Raw genomic sequence first — 13,736 nt, forward strand, 5'->3', positions numbered from 1 at the left:
TGTTGGCCAGGTCTCCCTTCTGAGCTGATGCTGTCGGTGCTTTGGAGCCAGGGGCAGGTGTTCATGTTTTCCCCTGCCTCCCCTCATCTTGTAAACCCCATCCTGTTGAGATCATTTTGGATGCTTATCACACTAAATGTGCTTGTATGATTTCTCCACTGAACAGTGAGCTCTATAAGGGCAGGTACCTGTCTGTCTCTCTGTCTGATTCTTCATTATTCTACCAGAGCCTAGTTCAGGTCCTGGCATAGTAGGCACCCCTCTACTACTCCCCCATCAAAAAAAAAAAAAAGAGTGTCATCATTCAGCAATCTCTGGTTCTTCCTTCCCGAAACCATCTGCCAGTGGGACAAGCAGGCTGTCCAATGATTGGCACCATCACGTGTGACTTGGATGGACAGAACAGGGCCTAGTATAGAGGAGCTAAGGTACCCCACTAGAGTTCTTTTTCCATGAAACAGAGACCTGTCAACACCCTTTGATTACGGGTAGTCAACTTCCTAGTCATCTTCACATCCATCATATGTCTCTCTGTCTTGTTCGTAAGAACACAGTGAGAGGCTGGGCTCGCTCCATTCACCATATCCTTCATGATCTACCCATCCAGTGACTCCGGCAAAGAAAGAAATGAGACTGATCTGGCACGCCTTGTTCTTAGGGAATCAGTGTGCAGTCCTGAGAATCACTGCCTTCTCTTTTTTTTTAAAATTTTTTTTTCAATGTTTATTTTTATTTTTGGGACAGAGAGAGACAGAGCATGAACGGGGGAGGGGCAGAGAGAGAGGGAGACACAGAATCGGAAACAGGCTCCAGGCTCTGAGCCATTAGCCCAGAGCCCGACGCGGGGCTCGAACTCACGGACCGCGAGATCGTGACCTGGCTGAAGTCGGACGCTTAACCGACTGCGCTACCCAGGCGCCCCCACTGCCTTCTCTTTTAAGTGCTCTTGCAAGCCCCGAGTTTTCTGGAAAGCTGCTCAGAGTAATGTCAAGCTCACCACCACTGTGTTTGCCGAATGTCTTGGCCTGCAGACTTTGAAAATGCAAACCACCCTTGTCCACTTCTTAGGGTCTTGAGCCTTCTGTGGTTCTCCAAGATTCCCTGGGAAACCAAAACAGTGGCTTGGCAATCCTGTGTGCAAATTCTCTTGTTGCCCTGGAATGAACTCCTCCCAGCCGGGATATGTTAAATTCTGTGCCCCCTGGTGCCCTCTCACCACTGCCTCATCTTTCCTGGCCTCCTGATTCTAATCAGCAATATTCATTCAGGTCTCTCGGGGTCTGGGGATCATTTTCCTTGCTGGTTGCAGTGGGTTGACCCCAAAAAGTCACGTCCATGTCCTGGAACCTATGAACGTGAACATATTCGTGAAAAGGGGTCTTGGGAGACATAATTAAGGGTCTTGAGATGAGAGCATCTTGTATTACACAGGTGGGGCCTATATCCAATCAATGGCGGGTGTCCTTCTAAGAGACAGAAGAGAAGACACGGAGGAGAAAAAAGCCACGTGAAGACGGAAGCGGAGATGGGAATTAGACAGCCACCAGCCAAGGAACACCTAGAACCAGCCAAAGCTGGGAGAGGGAAAGAAACATCCTCCCCTACAGCCTTCAGAGGGAGTCCGACCCTGCTGAGTCTCGAATCCGACCTCCAGCCTCCAGGGTTGTGAGGGAATACACCTTCCTCGTTTTCAGCCACCCAGCTTGCGGTGATCTGTTACAACAGCAGCAAGAAACTTGCGGACTGGTGGCGACCAGAGCTCCTAGCCCTGCCTGCTCTTCCTCATAAGCCGTCTTGGGTGGCTTCATCATAAGCCAGCCTCCCCTCTGGCCTCCTTGCCTCCAAGTTCACCCCCTTCCGTCGCTCAGCTACACCGTGACTGACAGTCATGTTACTAAAATACACATGGTGTCACATTCCCGTTTGAAGCCTATCAGCTAGAATTTCCCGTTCCAAGTGACGGAAAACCCAACCCAAACTGGCTTACACAAAAAGGAATTTATTGGCTCACGAAACGGGGGGCTAGGGCTAGCTAACTTCATCTTGGCTGGGCTTGAAGGCCAAACGATGTTACTGGAACTCCTTTTGATGTGTGGTGCTGCCTTCTGCTCTGTTGGCTTTGGTGTCGAGCTCTGCGTGGCAGCGGGAGGGTGGCAGCAGCCCTGGGCCCTACATCCTGCTATATTAGAGAGGGACAGAAAACTCAAAGACCTCCCCCAGGCCCTTGAGCCTGAGCCCAGGAGCGGCTCTCCCCCATTGTCCATCCCTCAGCCAATCGCTGTGGCCACAGGAATGGGATGTGCTGATTGGCTTGGGCCTAGGTCACGTGCTCCCTCCGTTGGCGTCTTGGTGGAGTTGCTTCTACCAGAACCAGGTGGACTGGAAAGGAAGGAGGAGGAAAAGGCAGGGAAGCACAATTCCCAAAGAAAAGTGCCAGTCCGAGGATAGCAAGTGCATGCTGAACAGGCACAAACAAACAAACAAACAAACAAACCGTAAATGCCCGCCCTGGTGCTCGTCAACGGTTATGCCAAGACGCATCAAGATTCGAGCCCCTGGTCTCCTGCCTGACCTCAATTCCGATTCCCTTGACATCCCAGATGTATCCTGCCGTGTCTTGCCCACATGGTTTTGCTCATGGTCCCCTTTACTCAGAAGATTCTTTTCCCCTTCCCCACACTCTTCATCTGACTGATTTCTACTCCTCCTTCAAGATTGCTCAGCTGGAGGGGCGCCTGGGTGGCGCAGTCGGTTAAGCCTCCGACTTCAATCAGGTCACGATCTCGCGGTCCGGGAGTTCGAGCCCCGCGTCGGGCTCTGGGCTGATGGCTCGGAGCCTGGAGCCTGTTTCCGATTCTGTGTCTCCCTCTCTCTCTGCCCCTCCCCCGTTCATGCTCTGTCTCTCTCTGTCCCAAAAATAAATAAACGTTGAAAAAAAAAAAAAGATTGCTCAGCTGGAGGCTTTACCTCCACTCTGGATCCCCCACAGCATCCTGAAGTGCGTCTGTACCGACCCTTACTCCACTGGAGTAAACTTGACTGCTAATGAATGTATCTCTTCTTTCGAACTCTGTTCTCCATGAGGGCAGAGATTTATTTTATTTTATTTTTTTATTTTTATTTTATTTAACACACACACACACACACACACACACACACGGCCCTATCCGGGGCCAACCACCATTCTAAGCTCTTTACAAATATTAACTCAGTTAATCCTCATAATAAACACAGAAAGTAGGCTCAATTATTAACCTCAGCTTAAAGCTAAGGAAATTGACACAGGAAGATCATATCTGATTCATCTCTATTTCCTGGGCCCAGCTCAGGGCAAGATACATGGTTGGCATTCAAAAAATATGTCTTTTAGGTTGTCTCTCCTGGTTGTCCAATCTTACCACAATAGCCATATCCTCGCATTGCCCCATTTCCCAAAGTGGCCCACATTCTGGGTCTTCCCAGCCTGGAAAGGGGCGTTGCTGAGGCAGCCTCAGCCAGAACACCCTGAGCTGTATCTCTCTGGCTAAGCATCTGGTGCCCAGGCTAGCGACCCAAGGGCTGGTACAGAAGTCTATGAAATGTGAGGGGAACCTGGGTGGCTCAGTTGGTTGAGTATCCAACTTCAGCTCAGGTCATGATCTCGCAGTTCGTGAGTTCGAGCCCCACACTGGGCTTGCTGCTGTCAGCCTATCAGCACAGAGCCCTTTTCGAATCCTCTGTCTCCTCTCTCTGTCCCTCCCCCACTTGTGTTCTCTCAAAAATAAATAAAAAATTAAAAAGAAGAAGAAGAAGAAGCCTATGAAATGTGGAAGGGACTACAGTCTGGACCCTTTCGGCCCAGCAAATCCCTGTCATTAGAGGATGAGCCCAGGAGACCCCCCAGGGTGGTCTTCTTCTTCATCTGTCTCAGTGTCCCCCACCCTTCTGTATTCCAAGAGCCCAGTCCTGGGGTCCCAACCTGATGGTCACTTGCCTGAACAGACTCTCGAGGATGGCTTCTGTCTCCGGAATCCTAGCCTGAGACCTCCTGAGCTTTAACTGGCTCGATATTAACAAGCATCCACCTCTGCAGACCCTTCTGGTTCTGTCTCTTTGTCTCCGTCTCCCTACTGGGCTCATTCTCCATCCCTCCTCCACCACCCTATCCCAGCTGCCTCTTCCTCACAGGTCCTGTCTGACCATCCATTCCTGTCCTTGCTCTGCCCCTCTTCCTTTGTCTCTTGTCCCGGTCTCTTTTCGTCGGCCTATGTCTCTTTCTCCTGTCTCTTTCTCCTGGACTCTTCTCTACTATGTCCCCCAGTGTGTGTCCAGCTGTCTGTGTCCCCTGGATCTCTGCCTGTCTCTCTCCCCGTCCTTGGTTAGTTGGGATGTCCGGAAATAGACCTGGGACCTCTTGCTTTCGCATCAGAGTGAGAGAACGCCTCTGTAGCAGGCCAACCTCAGGATCCCTCACTCGGGACTGTCTCCCATTCTATGAGCTTCCTCCCTGCCCTCTCTGTTCCTACAGGCCCCTCTGCCCAACCCAAGAGGCAAGAACCCTCAGGGCCGCATGGGCAGGGTGGCCGTCTGCTGCCCTGAGGACCCAGGCCGCAGCGGCTTTCCTTAATGAGCGCGCCTTCAGTGACACATTCATTATTCCTGTTTGGTCGCTGAGAGTCAAAACTGATTAGTTACACTTACCGCTGCAAAGATGTAATGATTTTATTGTTTATCTTCAATTTATTTTGATTAACATCTCCGTTCTTTTCATTGCAAGAGCAATTAGGTGCAATCTAACAGCGACTACTTTAATTTTGTTGAAATTAAGATGAATAAGTGACGGCTTATGGTGCTTTGTTTAACAAATAAATCATAGTTAAGAGGAGCGTATTAGTAATAAATGAAAAAAGACAGCTTAATTAAAATGCATGGAGCCAGCCTCTTGATGTACATCCAAAATCCAAATCTGAATTCCAAAAATCAGAGGGAGCCGAGGGTTAGGAAAACCCTTCGCCGCCGCTCGAGATGGTGATCACGAGATGACAGTGAGTGTGGTTTTGTTTTGAAGCCGCTGCCCAGAGAAGAGCAAGGTGTATTTTTATAATAAGCCTTGGGAGACGGTCGCACCTGGTCAGCAAATACCACCGGGAACCCTGGCAGAGACCAGGCTTGGGAGGACACAGGAAGAGAGGCCTTATCCATCCAGGAGGAAGCTGCTGTCAAGCCCACATCCTGAATCCTCCCTGGGGACCCACTTAGGGCAGGGGGCAGTTTGCCCTCACCCCACTGAGGTTGCCTTGGGAGGCTCCCTGCCTTGGGAGGTTGCCTTGGGAGGTGGGGGAGCCCGGTGCCAAGTGGGGAACCCCAGGGCAAGTCTCTCAGTGCGATCTCCTCCCCGCTGGGCTGAGAGGGACTTCCCCATCTCTTGATTTGGAAACAAAGTGCAAGAAGTCAGCCCTGGAAAGTTTCCCGTGTGAAGTTGAAAAGCGCTTGTGCTGAGGAGGCTGGCTTTGAAGCAGCTTGCCGGGGCCCCTCGGCAGGCTCCTGCGAGTCAGAGGGCCGGCCTCGCCTCAGATCCGCTGCGCCCGCCTCTGCAGGGCTGGGAAATGGGAATTGTTTTTAAGCGGAAAAATTACTCGTGGAGCTCACTCCTTTGCCACAGCTCTTCTTTTGTTCTCCGTTGTCTCTTTCCTCTGCCTTTTCCCTCCTCTTTTGCTTTCTTCTTTAGTGAAGGAGAGCGGGCGGACCTGGGTTCAAGTGCATATGCAGTCTCTTGCCAGCTGTGCAACCTGAGCCCAGTGACTTCACGTCTCTGGGCCCCAGCGCTTATTCAGAAAATCGAGGTCAATAGTGCTGATGAGGCAGGGGCACTGTGGAGGTCAGCTAAGGCAACTGCACGAAAGTGCCCAGTACCCGCCTGGCCTGGAGAAGCTCAGTAACCATTATCTCCCTCCCTGTATACAGACTCCTGGGTCTCCTCCCGTCTGTGTATTGCTACTAACCAGATCTCCACAGGCAAGTCTCCTTATCCTCGCTTGGCTCACTGAACTCCTACTTGTCCTTCACCCTTAGTTTAACTATAGGATCATTTAAACCTTAGTTTTCTTTCTCATCCTCTCAACACATGTCACCGAGTGCCCACCTTGTGCCACACCCTTAAGACCACACCAGGCGAGTAAACCTGGGACGGGCCTGCCATCAAAGAGCTTCCGATCCCACATCCCAAGTTCCTGTGGGACTCCTTCCTGATGGCCGTCCTAGTCCTGTCTGTTCCAAAGTGTCGTCCCCACCAAACGAGCACTTTGTGATGGCAGGGGCAATGCCCAGCATAGAGCCCGGCACACATCAGGCACTTGGTAGCTACTGATTGTTCAAATATCAAATGCCGGCTGTGGGCACCTCCTGTGGGACTGACTGGAAGGGCCCAGAGAGGAACCAAGCCTGGGTGTGTGCCCAGGGGGCGGGGACACAGGTCCCAGGGACATAGGGGCAGGGACATAGGTGCCAAAGCAGGCGATGACACTGTGGAGTGGACAGTGCTGGGACAGAGCAGAGGAGGGGACAAGAGATGACATCCCCAAGAAGGACCAAAGGCAAAGGACGTATATGCGAAGTGGGTCTGGCTTCAGTCTTCCTTCCACTTCAGAACAGGAGAAATCAGGACTCCTGGGGTTCCCCTGTACCTTGGTACAGGCTCCTCCTCAGAATCTACAAGCCCCGCCCCCTCCATGCCTGGCTCGGCCCACCTTTCCAGCCTCATCCCCACCCTTTTTAGCCTCATGCCCCTCCTTCCTTCTGGTCCAGCTACACTGGCCTTCCTACCACCCGCCAGGCTCCCTGCTGCCTCCCAGCCCTGTCACATGCTGGTCACCCTGCCAAGAACAGTCTCCCTTTAGCAGCTCCTTTCCACTTCCTGCCAACTGCAACCCTCGCCCCACACCTATCTTCAGGTCTCAGCTTCTATGGCACCTTGAGAAAACCCTTCCTGAGCCCCCACCCAGGGCAGTTTCCCTGATGTTAGGTCTCACTGCACTCTGTCTTCCCCCATGGCACTTGTACAACTGTCGTGAAATAATTATGGAATTGCTGTTCACAGTCTGTCTCCCTAGCTAGACTGCAAATTGCACGAAGGCAGAGACCACGCCTGCTTTGCGAATTGCTGTGTCCTCAGTGCCAAGCAAAAATACTTAATAAGTATTTGTTGAATAAAAGCTGAACAGAATGAATAACCTTCTATAGGCAGGGCACTTTATGCATACTACGGATAATCCTAAAATAATCCTAGAAAGGAGGTAGTTATTGTTCCCATTTACAGATGAGGACACTGAAGCTTAGAGTGGTAGGACTAGCCCAAGGCCATGCACTAGGTAAGTGGTCTTGACCCCGAATCTGTCTGACTCTGAAATCACACTCCATCCAGGAAACATCTTTGAAACTTAAAGTCACTCATGGTGTGGGTGTGTGTGTGTGTGTGTGTGTGTGTGTGTGTGTGTGTGTGTGAGCGCGTGCCCGTGCGCGCACGTATGCGGGTGTAAAGTCAGGAGAAATAGGTTTTCTCCTGCTTGGGTCTAAGGACAGGAGAGTACTGCCCCTCTGCTTGGTGTCAGTGAGGGAGAACCAGCAGGTGACAGAGGCTGAAATGTCCGTTCCAGCTCTGGGGAGGTGGAGAGAGCTGGCACAGAGGCTTCCCAGGAGGGACTTTGGGGACCCTAAAAAGCCCTTGACTCTCTCTGATCAACTGGCTTTCTGGTACTCGTCCTGGCCCTCAAGGCTGGCGACAAGGGTTTTGCGGGGCACACGTGGCACCCCAGGAGCCCTGGTTCCAGGCGGCTACCACAGTGACTGCTGCCTCCGGGTAAGTATGAACTCCGAGAGGGGAAACCAGAGTCACTGAGCACCTCCTGCGTGCCCCCCACCCAGTGCCCCTCCCAGCCTCACCACCAAGAGCCGCTTAACGCCTTTTAGAGAAAAGGACACTGCAGCTGGGAGGAAGTGACTTGTTCGAGGTCTCAGCGGAGAAATGACTTAAGCTGCATTCCTGGGCTGCCGTTCCAAGAAGGGATAGAGGGAGGGACAGCGAGTCCTCCTAGCAAAGGGAGAGAAGGGTGGAGAGTGAGGGGAGGTAGCAAGAAGGAAGAGAGGGAGAAGATGGTGGGAACGACCGAGGGGAGAGGGGTAAGACAGTCAGCACCACCATCCAAAGAGAAAAAGAGAGGCGCAGTGAGCAGGAGCGCTGGGGACACAGTGAGAGACCGGCAGAGGAGGGCAGACAGAGAGACGCGACAGGGACCAGGAGATGAAGAGAGACAGAGGGAGGACGGCAGGGACGGCCAGATCCAACAGCCAGAGCTAGTGACAGCCACCGGGGGCTTGGGGGCCCAAGAGCGCGCGGAGCGGGCGCGGGACGGCGGCGGGCGGGGCGGGGGAGGCCGGGGAGGGTGCGCCGCGGGGCCGCCTCCTCCCGCCCCCTCCCGGCGCCGCGCCGCCGCCCCCGCCCCCGCCCCCGGCCGCACGCGCCCGCAGCCCAATGACCGCAACCCAGCCGGAGACGCGCGGCCCGCGCCCACTCGAGGCGGCCGGCAGCTGGCGGCGCGGGGCCGGCCGGGGAGCCGAGAGCGCCGCAGACACGGTGCCAGTCCCCCGGCTCGGCGGGCCCTGATTGATTTGTCAGCCGAGGCGACAAAACAGCCCCTCTGATCCGCGCGCCCGGTCCTCGGCCGCCCGGGCGCCGGGCCTCCCTCCCCGGCGCCTCGGCCGGCTCCCGGGCCGGTCCCGCAGGCTGGAGCCCCCTGCCCCCCGGCCCGGGCCCCGGCGCCCCTCCTCGGCCTCCCCCATCTCGCACCTCCTCCGGCTGGGCCGGGCTCTTCCCCACGTCCCGGGGCTGCCAACTGCCCCGTCGCCCCCCCTGGGCACCGTGCCAGCCCCCCCAGCTCTCACCCTGCCGCTCCCCCCCAGCCCGGCGCTCCCGCCCCCTGCCCCCCGGCCCCGGCCCGGGGCCGCCCGCAGAGCCGGCCACACCCGCTGCGGAGGACTCGGAAAGGTAAGGAGGCGCCGAGGCTCGCCCCAGGAGTCTGGGGGCTGCGCGGGGGTGGGGGTGGGGGCGGCGCGCGCAGGGGCCCAGAGGGCACCCGCGGACTCTGACCCGGAGCTACCTCTGCCACCGAGCCGGGGACGCGCGAGAGCCCCGCCGGGGCCGGGAGGGCTTTGGGCGAGTTAGAATTGCACAGGGAGGACCTGGTGGGAAATGGGTGAGGTAGTTACCCGTCCTTGCGTCCTGGGATCGGGGGCGAGGGGGTGGGGGTGGGGGTGGGGGGTCTTGCTCTCGGGGACAGAGATCTCTGTTCTTGTCGTTTATCTTTCAAGGAATCCTCATCCTCTCTCGCCTTCATCTCTGTGTCTCTAAAAATTTATGGGACCATTTTCCTGTGTCTCTTTTGAGGATGCAACTCTTTGCCTCTCTCTTTCTCCGGCAGAAAGAGACTCTTCTCGTTTCTTTCCCCAATTAAGCGTATTCTCTCCCTGCTCCGATTTAGGATTTTCTTCCTCTTTCTCACTCCCCAGTTTATAAGGAAGTTCTCTCTCCTTACAATTTACAACCGTCTTCTGTCTCACTCTCCCATTTTGAAGCCTAGATCCCCTTCTCTGTCACCCTTTTAGCCCACTTAATTCTGAGTGTGCAGACTCAATTTGAGGTTTCGGCCAGGGGTTGGACCTTGTGTTTTTCTGGTGCAGGGGCCAGTTATGGGGACTCATCACCCAAAGCAGGGTACCAGCCATCCATGTTAGCCTTCAGGCAAAGGGCAACTTCCCCAGTGAACAGGGCATTTGTTTCCAGGGGCAGGGAGGGAAGACTTTACCCCGAAACAAAGAATTGAGGGCAAGGAGACTGTCCCAGCCCCTTCGAAGGCTGAAGAATCCCAGCCTCTGGGCTGAGGGGCCACATCGAGCCTCCCTCCCCCATCCCTTTAACTTTAAAATAGTTTAATGAACACAGAGAGAAATCATTTTTTTTTTTTTCTGCGTGGTGAGCAGTCTACAAAGAGAATGGGGAAAGGAGAGAGAGAGCTTTAACTCTGATCCCCGCAATTAGTTCCCTGGGATTGGGAAGGGGGGGTAACCGGGGAGCCTCAGTTCTTCAGATACAAAAGCATTTAGATCGCTTTAGACCGGTTAATCCTGAGTCTGGCTCGGGTCTCTTTTGTTTCCCAACTCCATTGTGGGTTTTGTGCAGTTTCTCTCTGTTCGCGTGATTGACTAGCCAATGGATGGTAATTATCCAAATGTCCCCTCTGTCCTTTGACTGACTTCTCCGTATTATGGGCAACTGTCATGCATTCTGTCATTCCATATCATATTACACGTATTATCATATGAAGTCTCCCCCCCCCCCCATATAAAGGAGGGAGCCTCAGCCCAGATGCTGCTGCTTGTAGAAGGAAGGGCCCCAAGAAATTTGTCCCGGCACGGTTCGGAATACAGAGCAGGGGACTCCCGAAATGGGAGGTTCTGCAGGTAATATGTTTCACTGGCTGGGAGAGGGGGGTGAGGGTGATCTCTGGAGCTGGGGTTAGATGACTGTGCTGTAGCCTTGGAGCAGGCTTGCCAGCTGGTATTCCTGGGCTGGACCCTTGGAGCAGCTTGGACAGATCGGGCATACCTTATGGAGAAACTTAGAACCAGCCTTCTGACCCCTGCATATCAGAAGAGTCTGCAGGGCTAGGTCCTTTTTGGGGGTACTGGAGGTTACTGGCACATGCTCGGGACATCAGCCCTTGAGATCCCAAAATACACCTCTTCTACTTGTGGCCCTTTGCAAGCAAGACAGACCCTTTGGACTCTTGTCCCTGTTTGCTGGCAAGCAGACTGAGGACAGAGGAGCCAGCCACATCTATTTCAAACCCTCACAAGCTGATGCTGAAGGTCTGAGAAGGGACAAGCTTCCCCAATGATGCTTTTGCACAGATAAACTTAGTGCCCCTTGGTGCAATTGTGCGTGCCATCACTTAAGAGGGAGGCAGGATTTATAACAAGGAGGCTTTGCAGACGGAGACTCTGGGGTCCTCTGAATCTGTGGGCAGGACTAGCCTTTCTTCTGCTAAAATGGGAAAAAAGTGTTTTATTATTGCAATGGATATGAAGTGCCACCCAGATGTACAGCCTCGCAGTTAATTACCTTGTTCTTCATCAAATATATGAGCAATAAATTCTCCAGAAGGGAGGGGCGTGTGTGTGTGTGTGTGTGTGTGTGAGTAAATAGATGGATAGATAGATAGATGAATGCAGAAGAGAGAGAAGCTCACACTCTTTTCAAGACCACAGAAAAAGGCAGGCTATTTTATGGGAAGCTTGATACAGTGCTGCAAGATGCTTTGAATTTTTTGATGATCAAATATACATGATCAAGCTGTGCATGTTAGGGTGTGGGGTTCACTGACGGTCAATGGCTATTGATCAGGCTGTTAAGTATTTCTGCTCGGTTTTATAAATATAGATGGATCCCAGATGATTTAAAGAATTGGATAGTTACAAAAACTGGCATTCTGCATTTCTTTAGAGAAGTAGAAATAGCTGGTCAGTTACAAAAAACACAAACCATTGTTTAACTGCCCCCCCCACCACCACCACCAAGTGCTTTGGAAAATGTGAACTTCATTTGAAACGGTGTTCACAAATAGGGTAACGATATTCCAAGTGTTTTTGGGGGGAGTCTACCCAAAACAGTCACTTTATTTGAGGCTTATTCACAGACTGGGAGTATACTTCCTTCTCTCTGTCTCGGTTTCTCTCTCTCTCTCTCTCTCTCTCTCTCTCTCTCTCTCTCTCTCTCTCTCACACACACACACACACACACACACACACACACACACACACACTGGTAGCCACAATTTTGCTCCAGACTGATGTGCTATTAAAGAGATGGAGAAGGTGTCATTTCTGGGAGTGGAGTCTAAGGTCCTTAAGACCTTTTTGGTTAGGAACAGGGTGAACTGGCCACAAGTCCTTTCCAATTAACTAATTTCTCGCTAATCTAAAGATCTATTTAGAAAGGTGTGGAAGGGGTGGAGGAATAGAGATTTAAAGATAACCTCTAATTGGTCTAAAAAAAATCAGTCGACATCTAGAAAACCTTTCCCTTTCATTCTTTTCCCCTCTCGCCTCCTCTCCTACTCTCTTTCACATCTCTTTCTCTCCTTTTGCCTTCTAGAAGTTAAAAGTGGACTTTGGAAGGAAGGGGTAATAAGAAATAGTTGGGAAGGGGGAGGAGAGAGAGCAAACTTTTCATTTTTTTGATTGAGTTGCTTGGCAATCTTATTTGCAATCATCCAATTAGTTATTTTATAGAAGGATCATGTTCAAGAAAATCAGCCTTCACCCAGATCAGTGAAACTTAAGCATACAATTTATAGTTAGGTTTTGGTTTCACATCTTAAAAAGACAGGGTGTAGATTTTAGATTTCTCTATCTGCAGAAAAATCTTTTCCAGCTAAGAGCGGCTCACTGGGGGAGCTGAGGCATTCCTATTGATAAATCCTCCCTGGAAATAGAACTGAAATTGGCATCCCTCAAAAAAGTTGATCCACCAAGAAATGGATGAATCAGTCCTGATTGGGTGGACATGCCCTTTCACCTCATTGTGTCTGACCTATCACTTAATTAATCTCTCCCAGATGCAGAGCTGTTGACAATGCCAAAGATAAGCAGTATTTTGAACAAAGCAAGACGCTTTTTAAAGAACAAGGCATAGTGAGGTTTGAGGCTCTTAAAAATGTGTAAATCATCAGCATTTAGATGGAGAGTTTGTTATAACATAGCTGGAGCCGAGGTGGTCCCATCTCTGCACAAAACTTTCTGTGTCTTTCTTTAACCACTGATACCTACCTACATTCATTTTCTGCCTCTCCTCTCTGATGGTCCCCTTCTTTCTGCCACTCCTTCTCTGGATTCAGACTATCCATGGTTGGTTTACTGAAAATTGTCTTCTGCTTCCCAGCCTTGTCTCTGAGTCTTCAGATCCTTTTTATAGCTTTAGGACAATCGAGGCGGTCAGCTTCGAAGGCTTTGGGTGACAAAATATTGACTGCATTTGCTAGTACCTTGTGAAGGAGGACATTTGTACTGGAGGCACCTTGGTGACTTACAGGGAATAGTTCATTAATTAAAAGACTTGCTAATTGCTACTTGAATTACTGTACAGAGAGAATGAAATGAGTTTATAAAAGATAACAATTTGGAGAATAAATGTGGGGGGGGGTTGTTTTTTGCTTAAAATATTTTTATAAACAGGTCCTAGAAAATGTGTTGCTTTTACTCATGCCTCTATCGTCAACTATTCAATTGAGCCTCAATTAATGATAATATATGGTCCGGGATCCTTAGCTGGGTTGACTGATGGAAGAGCTTTGTTGAATTTGGTGCAGGTGGCACTGTTTAATAAGCACAGGAAAGAGTGAATAATGTAGTGCTTGCAAAGAGAAGTAAATGCAAAATAGATTGCTCTAATTATGGCAGCCCCCAGAAATGGAGATACAAGCTGAAATGGCCAAGTAGCTGAGAAATTCCAAATAGAGCTGATTGTCCCCTGCCTTTTTTTTTTTTTTTTTTTTACTTTCGAGGACTAGCACAGTAATGTAAAAGTGAATTTGGATCAGCTCATCTGACTCAACACAAGCACAAATTCAAAACCTGTGTCTGATGACCTATCAATGTTTGCTTTAACTGTCTAGAATCCTTTACCAGGTAGTATAATTCAGCTCTAA

This window comes from Prionailurus bengalensis, chromosome D4 (assembly GCF_016509475.1).
Source record: "Prionailurus bengalensis isolate Pbe53 chromosome D4, Fcat_Pben_1.1_paternal_pri, whole genome shotgun sequence".
NCBI lineage: Eukaryota > Metazoa > Chordata > Mammalia > Carnivora > Felidae > Prionailurus > Prionailurus bengalensis.